This window comes from Bufo bufo, chromosome 6 (assembly GCF_905171765.1).
Source record: "Bufo bufo chromosome 6, aBufBuf1.1, whole genome shotgun sequence".
Classification (NCBI taxonomy): domain Eukaryota; kingdom Metazoa; phylum Chordata; class Amphibia; order Anura; family Bufonidae; genus Bufo; species Bufo bufo.
The window spans coordinates 410,676,470-410,694,736 of NC_053394.1; the positions used below are offsets into that span (position 1 = coordinate 410,676,470).

The 18,267-nt window shown below is 40.4% G+C and overlaps 1 non-coding gene and 1 pseudogene across 1 annotated transcript; both read right to left on the reverse strand.

The window, feature by feature from the left end:
* Positions 1-7,468: 7,468 nt before the first annotated feature.
* On the reverse strand, positions 7,469-7,646 carry LOC121006479 (annotated as a pseudogene).
* Positions 7,647-13,271: 5,625 nt separating this feature from the next.
* On the reverse strand, positions 13,272-13,458 carry LOC121006444. Its single transcript, XR_005780279.1, has one exon. It is a non-coding gene; the product is annotated as a U2 spliceosomal RNA (small nuclear RNA).
* Positions 13,459-18,267: the final 4,809 nt, after the last annotated feature.

The window sequence follows — 18,267 nt, forward strand, 5'->3', positions numbered from 1 at the left end:
AGATATAGGTCTATAGATGGAGCATAAGGAAGGGTCCTTTTGTGCTTTGGGGATCAGAGTGATGTGGGCACCGACAGTTTGTGACGGGAAGGCTTTACCTGCGAGTGCTTCATTAAAGGAGTTAAGTAAGTGGGGCAGTAGCGTTTCTTTGAAAGATAAGTAGTACAACATAGGTAGGCCATCGGGTCCAGGGGACTTCCCTTTCGCCATCTTTTTCAATGTATCTGATAGTTCTGAAGGCCTAATTGGAGTACATAGATTAATGGCTTGTTCAGAGGATAACTTTGGAAGATGAATATTACTAAGGAACTCTTTCATTGTGGCTGCTTTATCCTCCTTAAGGACTTCAGTATCAGATTTTTCTATGTTGTACAACTCTGAATAGAACTTGTGGAAGGCCTTTGCTATTTCTAAGTCACTTTTGACTAATGTTTTGTCATCCGTACGAATAGCTGAAATCCTGGATTTCCTTTTACGTTGTTTTAATAACGGCAGCATAAACTTAGTGGGTTTATTTCCGTGTGCATAAAATTTATGATTGGTGGCTAGGTATAATTTGGCTGATTGTTTGTTTAGAAGTTCTTTAAGCTCCTCTCTAGCTGAGGAAAGCTCCAGTAGTTGCTGCTTGTTGTGAGATCTTTTATGTGATGATTCCAGAGTGGAGTTTTTTTTTGTATAAATCAGCCACTTTGGCTCGTCTTTGTTTGTTCACATGGGATGCAATTGAGATCAATTCACCTCTGATAACTGATTTATGCGCTTCCCATAGTATATGCGGGGACACTGTACCTGAGTTATTTAGTACGAAAAATTCTCTGAGTTTATCTTCAACTTTGTCTTTAATCTGTGGATTATCTAGCAACGTTTCGTTAAGTCTCCAGATGTATGTTTTGGGAAGCGTATCAGGCATTTTAAAAGTGAGAAATACAGGGGCATGATCAGAATGTAATATATTCCCAATATGAGTCTCTAAACAGCAATGGATCTGGGTTGTAGGGATTAAAATATAGTCTATTCTATGGTACGTATCATGCGAATGAGAGTAAAAGGAGAAATCTCTTCCACCTGGGTTATTCGCTCTCCAAGCATCTATAAGGCTGCTATTGTGTATTCATTTTTAATTGCACTAAGCGTTTTTAAAGGGACTGAAGACTTACCCGATGAAGTGTCCAGGCTAGGGTTAAGTGCTACATTGAAGTCTCCCGCTACGACAACAATTCCCTCTCTGAACTCCTCAAAAATCTGCCAAATATTTTTAAACCAGATTTTTTGTCCTACATTAGGTGCATAAAAGTTAGCAAAAGTATATGTTTGGGCGTTTATGGTCCCTTTTACTAACAAATATCTACCCTTAGGGTCGGATTTTACTCCAAACATACTAAAGTCTGTTTGTTTGTGGAAGCCAATACTCACGCCGAGTTTGTTAGAGTGCTCTGAGGAACTGTGATACCAGAGATTATAATAAGATCTCGTCATATTAGGGATCTTGTTGTTTTTAAAATGAGTTTCCTGTAGAAAGATTACATTAGATTTCTCTTTGTGCAGGAAATGAAGGATCTGGCTCCTTTTTGCAGGGATTTTAAAGCCTCTGACATTATATGTGGTAATATGTATATCTGTCATGGTGTAACATGATGGTGTACAGCACTGTACTTACATAACCCTGGGGCCAAGAGTAAGCTATAGAGACTACTTGACACAGAACAAGTCGGTGGAATCACTGGTACGTAGAGTTTTCGGGTTAGGAGGGGTGGGGTAGGACTAAAAGGTAAGAAAAATAACATTAACATCAAAAAAGGAACAAACAAAAACATTCCTCTGAGGATATTAAAGACCAGGGATACATTCATCCCTACAAGGGACCTCATTCGGTCAGAACCTCTATCTGAGGTTAGAGGATGCAGAGGTGTCAAGCCTTGGAACCATTTTCAAGGCTGACATATGTATAGAATATCGTGGATCTTAACTAAAAGATCAAGGACTACAGAAGTGAGTGATACTCGTAGCGGACAAATATCATAGACCAGTCTCACCTACTACATATTAATTTGAAATTGATTAAGACTAACACATAAATCCATTTGGGCGTAGGCTGTCAGTCACACGGTCCCTCCGACCTAATCTGATAGAACTGAGAATAACTCAATGGAGTTGACAAACAGCTTTAGAGGTAACTAGAGGGGCCATACAACCGACAGCCACACCCTTACCTCCAGTTAACTGACATGTTGACAAGAAATATAAACAATTCAGGAGATTATAGATGTGGTCAGTCCTCTTCTGTAATAATGCGTCTGGGGGTGAGTTTACCCTGTTTTTTCTTAGATTTTTGCGACCTGCCACCTCCAGCGATCTCCCAAGAGGTAGGAGGTGTGATGTCATGTGGGATCAGAATATCATTGGTGGCTGACCAATCTGGAATGTTCACATCTTGTATATCCGGGAGGTCCCTGGAAGATCTCAAGACGTATTTCTTCTCCTTACATGTGATCGACATTCCAAATGGAAATAGCCACCTGAAAGCAATGTGTTTTTGTCTAAGGTGGTCTGTGAGAGGTTTTAGGGCACGTCTCTTATTGAGGGTGGCAGGGGCCAGATCTTGAAACAAGAGGATTTGAGATCCTTCGTATTCAATGCTCCCACTTTCTCTAGCTCTCTTCATCACCAGGTCTTTTTGAGCAAAATTTAGGAGCTTGCATATAATGTCCCTTGGAGGGTCACCTGGTTTAGGTTTCGGACGTAGGGCACGGTGAGCTCTTTCTATTATGATAGGATCAGAGTAGTCTTCTCCCAGCAGGGATAAACATATTTCTTTTGTTGCGGAGGGAACAGCTTCTAAAGCGACAGTCTCCGGGACGCCTCTGATGCGGATATTTTTCCTCCTTCCTCTATTGTCCTGATCTTCCATGTAGTCGTACAAATAGTTGATGTGCTGTTGGTAGACGGAAAGAGCCGTGGAGTTCTTGCTTGTATATTCGGCTATAGCAGACTGATTGGACTCTAAAGCTTCAACCCTTTGGCCTATATGTTTCACTTCTCTTTTTATTTCAGAGAGTTCTTCTAATACAGGATTTAAAGCCTTAGATAAAGCTAGGGAGATGAAAGATCTAGATATATTGGGAGATCTGAAGCCACATCCATTTGGTCCTCATCATCACTTTCTCTATCTTGATGTGAAGTAGTTTGTCTTTGAGAGCCGCTTTTAGGGGTGTTCTGAGTAGCCCCTTGGTTGTCCAAGTTTTTCTTCATCATGAACCTATCTAGGTCAGATTGTGCAAGAGAAGGTGCTTTAGGCTGTTTGTGAGAGTCCTGGTCAGCCCCCTTATATCTTCCGACCTTCCCCATAGATGCGTGTGTTCTGGCCCCTGTAGCTAATTACTCACTTCTTCATCCAACAAATAAGTGGATTATCACTTCATTTATATATGTAGCTGTAGTTTATTCCATCTCTGCAACCTCTTATGAATAAGGTTAGACATATTCTGCCATTTTGCACTGACCGCCTAAATAGGGTACTGTCTCTTTAAATGTGCATATTCAGTGAAGGCAATCTTTAAACAGCAGATATTCATCCAGTTTTGGCAACAATCTGCTGGAGGATCTGTTGAGCTGTACGATCACTCAGGCCCAACACTTAACAAAGATCTGTGGGCTTTGGGAAGCTGCTATATGCAGGATAAGACCGCAGCTGCCTGCGATCAAACAGCTATTTGACCAGCAGCTCTTATGACAGTCGGGCTCCTTCAATAGGGGTCTCACACTGGCTGACAGGTACGTTATTTATGCTATACTGAGGAATATAGCTATCGCTTGCGACAGTTCATACAATCGCTATGGCCGGGTATCAAAGATGGCGCCCGCTCAGTGAGACAGCCTTCAGTGTGGTGATTATAATCTTTATGATGCCGGGCTTAGGTAGGCACAATATGACTGTATGTTTACCTTGCACCAGGCGTGCGGTGTTGATTCTTCTCGCCGGCTGGCGCCGCCGAGGCGCTCTGTAGGAGACCCCACTCCACTACAAATCCAGGCCGAGGATTTCTACTCCGCTAGGCCTCACTCCCTCTGGGCCGATGCGGTCTTTAGATCCCAGGAAGATCTCAATAAGGGGCAGATGTTATTCGGCATCCCTTGTGAACATGCACCAGGCTTGCGGCAGAGTTATTCTTGCCAGCTGGAGTGGAGGGGAAGCTCTATGGACGGCCTCACTCTGCTTCAAATCTAGGCCGGGGATTCCTTTTCCGCTAGGCCTCTCTCAAAGCTTCGGATCGGAGCGGTCTTTTGGCCCCAGAAAGGTCTTAAAATGGGGTAGATGTTAAACCACGTCTCCTGAGAACCAAAATGAGGTTCATAAACCTTATATAAATGACGGATGGGGTTAGATTAGTTCTACTCTGACAGAGCTGATGAGATGGACGTCTTTCCCGGTCAGCAGCTAGCCACGCCCCCCTTTTTTTTTTATATTGTTAATGGCATCTTTTAAAAGGTTTAAGTTATCCCATATACTCCTCCCAGGCACCCCACATACCTGGTTATGGTGTATTATTTTTTAAATAATTTTTTTCATACGATTTGCACATAGTTTTGTAATCACAGTTTAGCAGGGTGATTGGGCTCCTTTTTTCCAGGAGCCCGGGAGACATTTTGTATTAAAAACTTCTTTAAAAAGATTAAATAAATCTTCTTTTTCTTAAAATATGAGATAAAACTCAATGGGTATACCGTCGGGTCCGGGGAATTTCTCCTTTTTAAAACTTTTCACCGTTTCTAAAACCTCTTTCTCTGAGATGTCCTGTAATAAAAATTCTTGAGAATCTTTATCTAAAATATTTTCAATCACCTTCAGTGAGTCATCCATAAAATACTTGTCAATTTTTTTTCCATCAAATATTTCTGTATAAAATCCATGAGCTTTATTTAAAATACCGGTTATATTTCTTTCACCGTGTAACTCCTCGATCTGGGTGCGTTTGTATTGTATTTTTTTAAAGAAATACCTGGAGCAGGTCTCGTTCTCCTCAAGATGCTGCATTTTGGAGTGAAATATGATTTCTTTCCTTTTCTGCTCCAGGCATTGTGTTATTTCTTTTTTAATTTCAATAATGTCTTCTCCAACATCAACACCCAGATCTCAGAGTTTATATTGCGTCTGCAGACGGGTATTTAATCTTTCATAGAAGTCTCTTTTTTCTTGGGCTTTACGCTTCCCCACATTTATAAAAAAGGTTTTTATTTTCATTTTTTCCCACCATACTACTATAGATTCATGGGGGTTTTTTACCCACCTGCAGCTCTTGTAAAAAGAAACAAAATCAGATAAAATTTTAGGATCATTTAGTAGGGAGACATTCAATTTCCAGCTCTTTTTCTTTTTACCTTTACCATCGTACTGTACCTTAAATTTCATAAGATGACCAAGTTTATGACAAGCATGGCATCTCTTTCAAGCAGTACATTCGCTAAAAACATGATTTGGACTTCCACAATTTTTGCATATGCTCTACAATTTTCTATTTCATGGCCGTATCTCTTACAATTCCTACAGTACGATGGCATGCCGGAAAAAAACATATCTCCTAATTTAAAACTGGCTGGGGGAAGTATAAATCCCCCTTCAACTTCTGTGACAGGTGACTTTGTACAGCCACTTTGAGGTCCAAATCCCAGCACTATTTAAAAACTTAAAATATTGGCTTAAAAACGCATTAATAACACGCTCCTCAGCAAAAGGACAGTACATTTTGATTATTACATTTTTGGACTCGTCTATCTTGTGCTCGTAAATTTTTAAACCCTCTAATCTTTTGTCTTTTAGTCTCAGATGTATTTTTGCAACAAAATCTTTAAAAACCACATTTGCGATAAAAGTAAAGTCATACACTCTGCGCCTTGGGTAGTCCTGTATAGCTAAAATCTTGTGTTTTTTGCACCCCAAGGACTCCCATTAAAACCATTTTCACCAAATAATCAAGATTATACTTGTCTTTTTTCTCTTGGGTCACAAAAAGGTGCACTGTATCCTTGATACGAGCGTATGCTGGGATTTGGCCTTCCTCCTCTTGTCTCGGTATGTTTTCTTTTAGTTCCTCCTCTTCGCCTCTGGACTTTCCTCTACTGGTTCCTTCTCCTCCTCTGGCTCCTCCTTCTCCTTTTAGCTCCTTTATCGTTAGACTTCCTCCTTCTGGATTCTTCCTTCTTTTGCGCTTTTTCTTTTCCTCCAACCACGGTATATTCTCCTCCTCCTGGGTCATCTGCCATGATGATGTTTGGCATTTGTTTCTCTCTAAAAAGTTAAGAAACAATGTACTCCCCTAGCTGTCCTGGGACCTCTAGGGGTAACGGGGATCGCAACCCGTTGTCTGCGGACTAAGTCGGCTACCCTATAGCAGCAGAGCTTCCAGTGAAGGCTATAAACCTACACCTTCCACTAAGGCCGAGCGCCGGGTACCCCAGACACCTCTCAGCTAAGATCTCCTGTACAAGTACACTTGATCTTAGCCAAAAGGCCGAGAAGCGATACCCGGTTGGCCTCGACAACGGGGCCGCTTCTCGCCAATGCAGAGCACTTCTCAATGCAACAGCCTACAGGCCCCAGCCACAGTCCGGGAGGCTTCTTGCTCTGTCACAAACCAGGAAAAAACGTGAGTCCTCCGCTCAGCAATCACCAGCATGCTCCTCTTCGTGTTCGCCATCTGCATAGCTCTGCCCACTTTTGGCCACGCCTTTACTTCGCACGCAAGTCCTGGTGCCAAAGCACGCCAAGCAGAAAAACTGATAGGAGGAGTAGTGAAGGAAAAAAACATAACAAAAAAAAACTGTATGCTTTGTTGATTGTGATGTCAGGGCCCAATTGTTGAGTGTTCCGTCAGGGCCCTTGTGATGTCATCCACTGACCTGACCTTACTTGACCTCTGACCTGACAAGCCTCCTGTGACACGTGCAGTGTTCCGTCCATTGTCCAGACAAGGTAGGTCCAGCTGCTGCTGCTGCAGATACATAGGAAGAAGTGCTGGTCTACTTTTTAGCCTCCAAGTAATCCAGTTCAAAAGGGAGACACATGCAAACTTTACTCATTTAATAAGGCACTGGAAAAGGAAAATGGTTACCTCCAGCCAACTTGCTTCAAAAGGGTAAATTTCCAGGGACAACAGGTCCAAATCAAACCCAAGGTAAGGTGCGTGGAGGTCCAAACACTTCATTCAGGTGATAAGCCAATTAACCCATCAGTCTAATTGGATTTGGGGTGTGAGGAGACTGGCTGGCTGGGTTGCTTGGTGCTGAAACTAACCAACAGCTGATGCAATTAGCAGATTGACGGACTAGATGCAGGTACGCAGAAAGCAGCACAGCACTGACTGGGCAGAGAGAGGAAGAGAAGCTGAAGTGCAGACTCCTGAGGCAGGACACACACAACTTTCCACTTGCTTGCAATCAATCTATTTCATTCTGTTTTTTCATACTGGATTAGAAGGGGTGCACCGGTCCTGGAGGTACTGCAATACCAGGTCAATGCGTGGAGTGGACAGAGCAAGCTCTTTTTCCATCTCCCTTTTTGAAAAATCCATTTAATATATGGTCCCCAGATAGGGGACGTATCAGATATTAAACTGATAAGAACATATTTTCTTTTTTTTTTTTTAAACCATCAGGTTTGGTTAACTATTGCAAAGTAACTCGCTTATAACCAACTCATCGCTTGGTTCCTTTATTTCCTGACAAATTATGACATATTTACAACTACACCAATTTTTTAAAAAAATTTTAATTTCCAGATTCCCTCAGCATCATACTTTGATCCTTTCCTCACATCCCATAAATAACAAATATACAACTGGCTCAAGAATAATTTGACACAATCATTAACCTCCCACTCCTCCCTTTTGTACACATACATATTCCTAGCATCCCACAAAACCTCTTTCAAACAAGTCATTATCAGTCATAAAACTCTACTCTCATTCTTACTAATTACCCCAATTCCAAACAAAACAAACATAGAAACATAGAAACATAGAATGTGTCGGCAGATAAGAACCATTTGGCCCATCTAGTCTGCCCAATATACTGAATACTATGGATAGCCCCCGGCCCTATCTTATATGAAGGATGGCCTTATGCCTATCCCATGCATGCTTAAACCCCTTCACTGTATTTGCAGCTACCACTTCTGCAGGAAGGCTATTCCATGCATCCACTACTCTCTCAGTAAAGTAATACTTCCTTATATTACTTTTAAACCTTTGCCCCTCTAATTTAAAACTGTGTCCTCTTGTGGTAGTTTTTCTTCTTTTAAATATGCTCTCTTCCTTTACCGAGTTGATTCCCTTTATGTATTTAAAAGTTTCTATCATATCCCCTCTGTCTCTTCTTTCTTCCAAGCTATACATATTAAGGTCCTTTAACCTTTCCTGGTAAGTTTTATCCTGCAATCCATGTACTAGTTTAGTAGCTCTTCTCTGAACTACTAAAAACTTACACCTGTCAATTCCTTCACTAATCCCCCCACCTTTCTAATTACCTTTTGAGCAAACTCACAATTCCAAAATATATGCAACACACTTTCGCTTCCCCCACATCTCTGTCTGGGAACACATCACTCCTCACTAAGTCTTGCTTATTTTGAACTTCTCTTACTGGCAAAGCCCCATGCATACTTAGCCATATCATATCTTTTTGTTTATTTGTCATCCCATCCATATCCATATTCTTCCACACTTTAGTTGTCTCTGATGCCTTTAATAAATTAATCTCTGACACTAATTCTCCTTTTCTACATTCCTTTAAGACTCTCTTTTTATTCATTCGATCATTTATACTCCAATCAATCAAACCATTCTTCTTCACAAACCTCTCCATTCCCACATACCAATAAGGACAAACAAAAGCCACAGGTTGTCTCACTCCTCTCACTCCATCCCAATCGACACAACAACCAACCCCCCACATATCTCACCATACATGCTACCTTAATACCCCCTCTCAACAATCTCAACACATTCACTATAAAATTAATACTCAAATATAATTCCACATCAGGGAAATTGAACCCACCATTTTCTCTAAACTTCATAACTGTCGTACGCTTCACCCTCTCCATTTTTACTCCCCACAAAAACAAAAACAACACTCTATTGATCTTTCTCAGCTCCACATATGTTGGAGGGAACACATTCCCTATATACAAAAAGATGGGTAAAACCACACTTTTAATAATTACAATTTTCCCTATAAAAGACAATTCACGCAACTTGCAAAAATCCAACTTTCTTATTACTTTCCCTCTCGCTTCCTCCCAATTCTCATGACCACTCATTCGTTCATCAAACTTAATTCCCAACACTTTTATACTATCAACTACTCTAACCCCCAAATCTGATACATCACACCCTCCTCTGAAGCACTTCACCTCACACTTATCCCAATTCACTCTAAACGCTGATGCACCACAAAAAATGTCAGTGAGTAATTTGGCCCTATGCAACTCTGATTTATTCTCACTAATCACACATACATCATCCATGTATCCAAATACTTTCACACTCTTCCCACCACTCCCAGGAATACTCACTCCTCTCATAACCTTATCATTCCTAAACATACATAATAGTGGCTCAATTGCACAAAATAAAAACTGCTGGTGACAACGGGCATCCCTGTCTTACTCCTGAACTAACTCTAACCCTATTACTTTCATACCCATTCACCAACAAACGACTCCCTATCCCATCATACAAACTTCTCACAGCTCTAACCTACACATACGGGAAACCCATTCTTTCTAACACTCCAAACAAGAAACTATGGGAAAGTCTATCAAATGCCTTCTCAAAATCTAATGAAAACACATTCACACTCCTATTTCTCTGTAACCCATCCCAAATAACATCCCTCAGCAAACTCAGATTCTCTGCTATACATCTCCCATGCACTCCACACACTTGCTCCTCTTGCACTACTTGATCAATCACTCTGCCCATTCTTTTCGCTAAACACCTTGCATAACCCTTATAATCCGCATTATAACGTTATTGGCCTCCAATTACCCAAATCACACTTCTCCCTTTTTTTTTTAAATTAACACGACAACCCCTTCCTTTATTGATTCACTAATTCTCCCATTTTTCCACATATACTTATACACCTCCAATAGATCTTTACCCAATATATCCCAGTATTTAATATAGAATTCTATTGGAATCCCATCTCTCCCTGGGGTTTTGTTCCTCGCAATATTTTCTATTACCCCCTTTACTTCCTCCTTTGAAATGTCACTCACTAACCACTCCAAATCCTCTACCCCTACCCTGTCATTCACAGCCCTTAACACATCCTCCTCCATATAATCATCCCTCCTCTTTTCCCTATACAGCGCTCCATAAAAATCTTCCACAACCCTTTTCACTCCTTCTCCACAAACTTCAACCCCATTCCTATCTTTCACCTTCTCCAGATCCATCTTTACATTCACTACTTTTTTTTTAAAAAGAACCTAGAACAGCATTCATCCTTCTCCAAAACCTCTATCTTGGCTTGGTAAATTATTTGCTTACCTCTCTCGTACAATAACTCACTCAATACCTTCCTTTCAGCACACAATTCCTCATCCACATCATACCCTAATTCCCTTAATTTTTACAAAAATTCTAACCTCATATTCACATTATCATATCTTTTCCTCTTTCTTGCCGCCCATCTATAGCCCATCCTTTTAAAGAACACACTCACCTTTTCCTTCATCATATCCCACTAATCCAAAACACACCTATACTCTTTCTTCTTCTGCCGCCCTTCATCACACACTTTTTTAAATTCCTCTTTCACATTCTCATCATCTAGCATACTTACATTCATTTTCCACAATTCTTTCCCAAATTTCCTCACTCCCTCTACCTCTAATACACATTTCAAACACTCATGGTCTGAAAACCCGACCCACTCCTGAGAATAACTTTTAACAACAAAATCCCGTGAAATGAAACAAAAATCTAGTCTAGAGTGAATACCCCCTCTGTCAGCGTGATATATTGCTGGAACTGCATTGATTTTACATATTTTGACCACATCACTAAAGTTGTTATCCTTCATACTTTGTAAGAACATTTTACTAGTGATGTCCATCTTGTCACCTTCAAGGTGGCAATTAATGTGACCAACAATTATACTGGGCCCTCTACCCGGCAAGTAAAATTGGACTTTATCAAATAGATCCTTCCTTTGATTTTTGTCAGCATGCGCATAGATATTTATAATTCTAAGCTTAACACTTCTAAACTTAATGAAAGCAATAATGCACTGTCAGGGCTCAAAAAACAACATAATGATAAATTTTTAACTAATATCCCCACTCAATTTTTATTACACGATGAGGTGGACCAAATAGAATCTCCATACGACCATTCCGAATTTTTCGGGAACCTCCTTGAGACCACATTCCTGTAGGCAAAACAGGTCACCTGATTGATTTGCGAGATCTTCCAAAATAGCCGTTCTTCTTGCTCTTTCCCTGAAAACCCTCACATTGAGGGAAACCACTGAAAAAATAATTGTAGTTAAGCATTAAAGAGAAACCACTATGAATTTGGGGGAATCTGCATGGCTTCCGTGAAGTTCTCTACCACTTCAGGGTCCAGGTAGGGAGAAGAGCCTGCAGGAGACAGCCTTACCCAGAATCGATGTTTCCCAGTCGCTAATCCCCACCGATCAAAGAGCTTCTGCGGACCTCTAACGGAGGTTGAAAATTGTAACAAGAATGCCCGTACTAACTCCTATGGTGTAAAGGGATTAAACAGATGAACAGTTACGGATCTTTCTTCCATCAAATATGCAGGAAAAACAACAAACTTATTCAATATCGAAGCAGAATCTTGCACTTTTAAAGTCTTTACTTTCTCAAACAAGTCATAGCAAATCCCTTCTTCGATGAGTGTTAAATCAAACCGACCCACCTTAGGGAAATCCTGTAGACACAGTATATATCCAAAATCCAGCTCCAAGGACTTTACAATGACATCTTCCACCATTGTCTGTCTTCCAATTGAATTCACAAAGGCTGGCTTAACCAGAAAGCATAGGGTATTCCTCACACCTTGTCGCTCCAGGTTGACCACCTAGGCAGTAATCGATCCCTCCTCGTTGTGCTGGGACTAAGTCGCTCCCCTATAGCAGCAGGGAGAGGAGGAGACGGGTACCCAGCACACCCTCCAGCCAAGATCCTATGTGTCCCCACACCGGATCTTAGCCAAAAGGCCGAGAAGCGATACCCGGTCGGCCTCGACAACGGGGCCGCTTCTCGCCAATGCAGAGCACTTCTCAAGGCAACAGCCTACAGGCCCCAGCCCCAACCACAGTCCGGGAGGCTTCTTGCTCTCTCACAAACCAGGGAAAAAACATGCGTCCTCCGCTCAGCAATCACCAGCATGCTGCTCTTCGTGTTCGCCATCTGCATAGCTCTGCCCACTTTTGGCCAGGCCTTTACTTAGCATGCAAGTCCTGGTGCCAAAGCACGCCAAGCAGAAAAAGGAGTGCTTTGGCACCAGGAGGAGTAGTGAAAAAAAAAAAAAAGGGTATGCTTTGTTGATTGTGATGTCACAGTCCCATTGTTGAGTGTTCCGTCAGGGCCCTTGTGATGTCATCCAGTACCTAACCTTACTTGACCTCTGACCTGACAAGCCTCTTGTGACACCTACAGTGTTCCGTCCATTGTCCAGACAAGGTAGGTCCAGCTGCTGCTGCTGCAGATACATAGGAAGAAGTGCTGGACTACTTTTTAGCCTCCAAGTAATCCAGTTCAAAAGATAGATCCACAAGAGGGAGACACAGGCAAACTTTACTTATTTAATAAGGCACTGGAAAAGGAAAATGGTTACATCCAGCCAACTTGCTACAAAAGGGTCAATTCCCAGGGACAACTCAGCATCCCAGGTGTGCACAACAGGCCCAAATCAAACCCAAGGTAAGGTGCGTGGAGGTTCAAACACTTGATTCAGGTGATAAGTCAATTAACCCATCAGTCTAATTGGATTTGGGGTGTGAGGAGACTGGCTGGCTGGGTTGCTTGGTGCTGGAACTAACCAACAGCTGATGCAATTAGGAGATTGACAGACTAGATGCAGGTATATGCAGAAAGCAGCATAGCACTGACTGGGCAGAGAGAGGAGGAGAAGCTTTAGTGCAGACTCCTGAGGAAGGACACACGCAACTTTCCACTTGCTTGCTGGAAGGATGATGCTTGCAATCAATCTATTTCATTCAGTTTTTTCATACTGGATTAGAAGGGGTGCACCGGTCCTGGAGGTACTGCAATACCAGGTCAATGCGTGGAGTGGACAGAGCAAGCTTTTTTTCCATCTCCCTGTTCGAAAAATCCATTTAATATATGGTCCCCAGATAGGGGACGTATCAGATATTAAAATGATAAGAACAGATTTTTTTTTTAAGTTGACTACCCCAAAGAGGTATATTTTATTAAAAAATCAACGTTTACATAAAATAAGCTTGTAATACACATAAAATCAATTTACAATACACATATAAAATAGATTTTAATAATATTAAATAACTGATCCCCATTCTCTTAAAAACCATCTATGGCACATAAAAGGAGTACGTTTTTTGTCAATTAAATAATATTTCTACATCTCATCTAAAATGATCTTTAAAACATTTTCTTCAGAAATAAGATCGCGTTTAAAACATAACATTTTTCTGGCTGACCATAGAGCTGCTTTTACACAGTTGGTGATCTTCCATGCCATTGTCTTTTTAATCCTGGATAGGCATTCCAAACCTCCATAAAACACACCGTCTATTGTTAAAACCGATAGTCCAGATATCTTTTTGATTAGTGGGAGCATTTTAGTCCATATCCTGTGAGCGAAAAAACAGTACCAAAACAGGTGGGCGACATCCTCCTCCTCCCTACAACCTCCTCTAAGACATTCGGCGGTGCCAATCAGTCCTCTTCAGTGCTGGAATGCCCGACATGGAAGACACTCGTGTACGCAGCTCCAGGCCAGATCCTTCTGTGGGTTAAAAAGATAATTCATATTCACCTCCTTCCAAATTTGCTTACATTTAGTTTCATTAAAATTCTTTAAAGGGGCAGTCATTTTTCCATCTTTTATTCCTTTTAAAATTACTTTACTATTTTTCAACTCTTCTACCCTTTTCCCATTTAGATTAAAAAGAGTCACTATTTTTTCTAAAATCTTATAATAATCAGGCAGGTTAAAAGAATATGGGGAGTTTAAAACAGTTTCGAACCAATGGTTTTTCCTCATAAAATAACCTGTGTTGTATCTAATAAAATAAGACCAGGAACTCTCTTTAAAAAGGGCATTAAAACATAAGCTAAAATATTTAATTAAAAAGAACGCTTTTATGTCGGAAAATCCTTACCACCTTTATGCTTGGGCAAAATTACCAGATCTCTTCTCAGCTTATCCATCTTGGATCCGCATAAAAAATTAAAACAAACTTTGTTAATTTTCTTTAAAATACGTTCAGAGGGGGGAAAAAAACAGACTTAAATAGAGTAAAATCTGTAAAATAATCATTTTGGTAACTAAAACTTTCCCTTCCATTGTCAATTTTCTAAAGTTCCACATAAATATTTTTTTATTGACCTTCTCTGCCACCGTGTCCCAACTCTTAAGACCATCATTAGACTCACTGAAGGTAACTCCTAAAATCTGCTCAGACTCAGGAAAAAAAATGTCTCTTAAAACCATGCCTCCAATGTTTAAAAGACTACTCTTATTAAAATTAACCTTAAAACCATAGGAGCAGCAAAAATATTATACAGGGAGTGCAGAATTATTAGGCAAGTTGTATTTTTGAGGATTAATTTTATTATTGAACAACAACCATGTTCTCAATGAACCCAAAAAACTCATTAATATCAAAGCTGAATATTTTTGGAAGTAGTTTTTAGTTTGTTTTTAGTTTTAGCTATTTTAGGGGGATATCTGTGTGTGCAGGTGACTATTACTGTGAATAATTATTAGGCAACTTAACAAAAAACAAATATATACCCATTTCAATTATTTATTTTTACCAGTGAAACCAATATAACATCTCAACATTCACAAATATACATTTCTGACATTCAAAACAAAACAAAAACAAATCAGTGACCAATATAGCCACCTTTCTTTGCAAGGACACTCAAAAGCCTGCCATCCATGGATTCTGTCAGTGTTTTGATCTGTTCACCATCAACATTGCGTGCAGCAGCAACCACAGCCTCCCAGACACTGTTCAGAGAGGTGTACTGTTTTCCCTCCTTGTAAATCTCACATTTGATGATGGACCACAGGTTCTCAATGGGGTTCAGATCAGGTGAACAAGGAGGCCATGTCATTAGATTTTCTTCTTTTATACCCTTTCTTGCCAGCCACGCTGTGGAGTACTTGGACGCGTGTGATGGAGCATTGTCCTGCTTGAAGAAGGTGTCTTCCAGAAACTGGCAGTAGGACTGGGAGTTGAGCTTGACTCCATCCTCAACCCGAAAAGGCCCCACAAGCTCATCTTTGATGATACCAGCCCAAACCAGTACTCCACCTCCACCTTGCTGGCGTCTGAGTCGGACTGGAGCTCTCTGCCCTTTACCAATCCAGCCAGGGGCCCATCCATCTGGCCCATCAAGACTCACTCTCATTTCATCAGTCCATAAAACCTTAGAAAAATCAGTCTTGAGATATTTCTTGGCCCAGTCTTGATGTTTCAGCTTGTGTGTCTTGTTCAGTGGTGGTCGTCTTTCAGCCTTTCTTACCTTGGCCATGTCTCTGAGTATTGCACACCTTGTGCTTTTGGGCACTCCAGTGATGTTGCAGCTCTGAAATATGGCCAAACTGGTGGCAAGTGGCATCTTGGCAGCTGCACGCTTGACTTTTCTCAGTTCATGGGCAGTTATTTTGCGCCTTGGTTTTTCCACACGCTTCTTGCGACCCTGTTGGCTATTTTGAATAAAACGCTTGATTGTTCGATGATCACGCTTCAGAAGCTTTGCAATTTTAAGAGTGCTGCATCCCTCTGCAAGATATCTCACTATTTTTGACTTTTCTGAGCCTGTCAAGTCCTTCTTTTGGCCCATTTTGCCAAAGGAAAGGAAGTTGCCTAATAATTATGCACACCTAATATAGGGTGTTGATGTCTAGTGTTGATCACGAATATTCGAATTGCGAATTTTAATCGCGAATATCGGCACTTCGAGAATTCGCGAATATTTAGAATATCGCTAAATATATTCGTAATCGCGAATATTCGATTTTTAAAAAAATACCAGTTCATGCGAATTTTTATGCGAAAATTTGATGCGAATTTTATGCGAATTTTCGCAATCAAGAAAATAATGCCTGGAGATCATGAATTCGCGAATTTTCGAATATATGGCGAATATTCGCCCAAATATTCGCGAAATATCGCGAATTCGAATATTGCCCCTGCCGCTCATCACTATTGATGTCATTAGACCACACCCCTTCTCATTACAGAGATGCAAATCACCTAATATGCTTAATTGATAGTAGGCTTTCGAGCCTATACAGCTTGGAGTAAGACAACATGCATAAAGAGGATGATGTGGTCAAAATACTCATTTGCCTAATAATTCTGCACGCAGTGTACTTGTTTAGAGGTTTTCGACGGTGTGTCCCTACAAATCACAGCAACGTCGTCCATGTACCCCACTACTTTAGCCTCTAGTCCCCCCCCACCTGGCAGGGCGACTCCACGTATCTGCTTATCTTGTCTTAGTGCGCATAAAAGAGGCTCAAGGGCGCAAATAAAAAATAGTGGGGACAAGGGACACCCCTGCTTCACTCCTGATTTTAAAAAGACATCCTGAGTCTTAAAACCATTAATTCAAATCTTACTTGTGCAGTGATCATAAAATGCTCTCAAAGTTTGTAAAAAACCTTCTGGTATGCCCATTTTCTTTAAAACTTGAAAAAGATGAAAATGTGACACGCGATCGAAAGCTTTTTCAAAATCTAAAGATAAAATAACTGCACTCCCTTTTCTGTCTTTAACATTATTGATGGTGTCTTTTAAAAGGTTTAAATTTTCCCATATACTTCTCCCGGGCACCCCACAGACCTGGTTATGATATATTATTTTATGTATTATTTTTTTCATCCTATTTGCACAGATTTTCGCCATTATCTTATAGTCGCAGTTTAAAAAAGTAATGGGCCTCCAATTTCTTATATCTGCTTTATCTCCTTTTTTTTTTGTAAAGTTGGGATACTGCTCCTTTTTTCCAGGAGCCCGGGAGAGTTTTTGAACTAAAAACCTCTTTAAAAAGATTAAATAAGTCATCTTTTAAAACACCATAAAATGTAACATAAAACTCGATGGGCATACCGTCAGGGCCAGGGACTTTTTCTTTTTTTAAACTTTTAACTGTCTCTAAAATTTCTTGCTCCGCAATATCCTGCAATAAAAACCTTTAAGAGTCATGATCTAAAAAATTCTCTATTACCTTCAGCGAGTCTTTCATAAAATGCTTATCAACCTTCTTTTCATTAAACAGTTCAGAATAAAAATCATATGCTTTCTTTAAAATCCCATCAATATTCTTCTCTCCATCCAGCTCCTCGATCTGGGTACGTTTGTCTTGGATTTTTTTTAAAAAGTACCTGGAGCAGGTCTCGTTTTCTTCAAGGTGCTTTATCTTTGAACGGAACATTATCTCTTTGCCTCTCTGCCCCAGGCACTGTGCTATTTCTTTTTTACTTTCAGCAATTTCCTTATTCATTTCTATACCCAGATCTCGGAGCCTGTATTGCGTCTGCAGCCGGGTATTTAGTTTTTCAAAAAATTCTCTTTTTTCTTGGGCTTTACTTCTACCCACTCTAATAAAGAAAGATTTTATTTTTATTTTCATTTTTTCCCACCATTTCATAAAGGGCATCTGGGAATTCTTTACCCGTCTGCAGCGCGATCTTCGGATCCTTCATTCAATTTCCAAGCTGTTCTCTTTTTGTTTTTGCCACCATACTGTACCTTAAAAGACAATAACTTATGGTCCGAGAATAAATTAGTTAAAAGCTCACAACTAAAAGGCAGTACTTGATAAGAACAGAAGATAAAATCGATTCTAGATTTACAATTTGCATTGCTCCAGGTAACGCCGGCCTCTTTTGGTAGATCACTATTACATTTTTTAAAAACACCGGTGAGTTTAAAATCTAAAATTATGTTTTTAAGCATGGAGGAGGTTTTGTCGATATTCCTGCTCACTGCATTTGAGAACCGGGTTTTCCC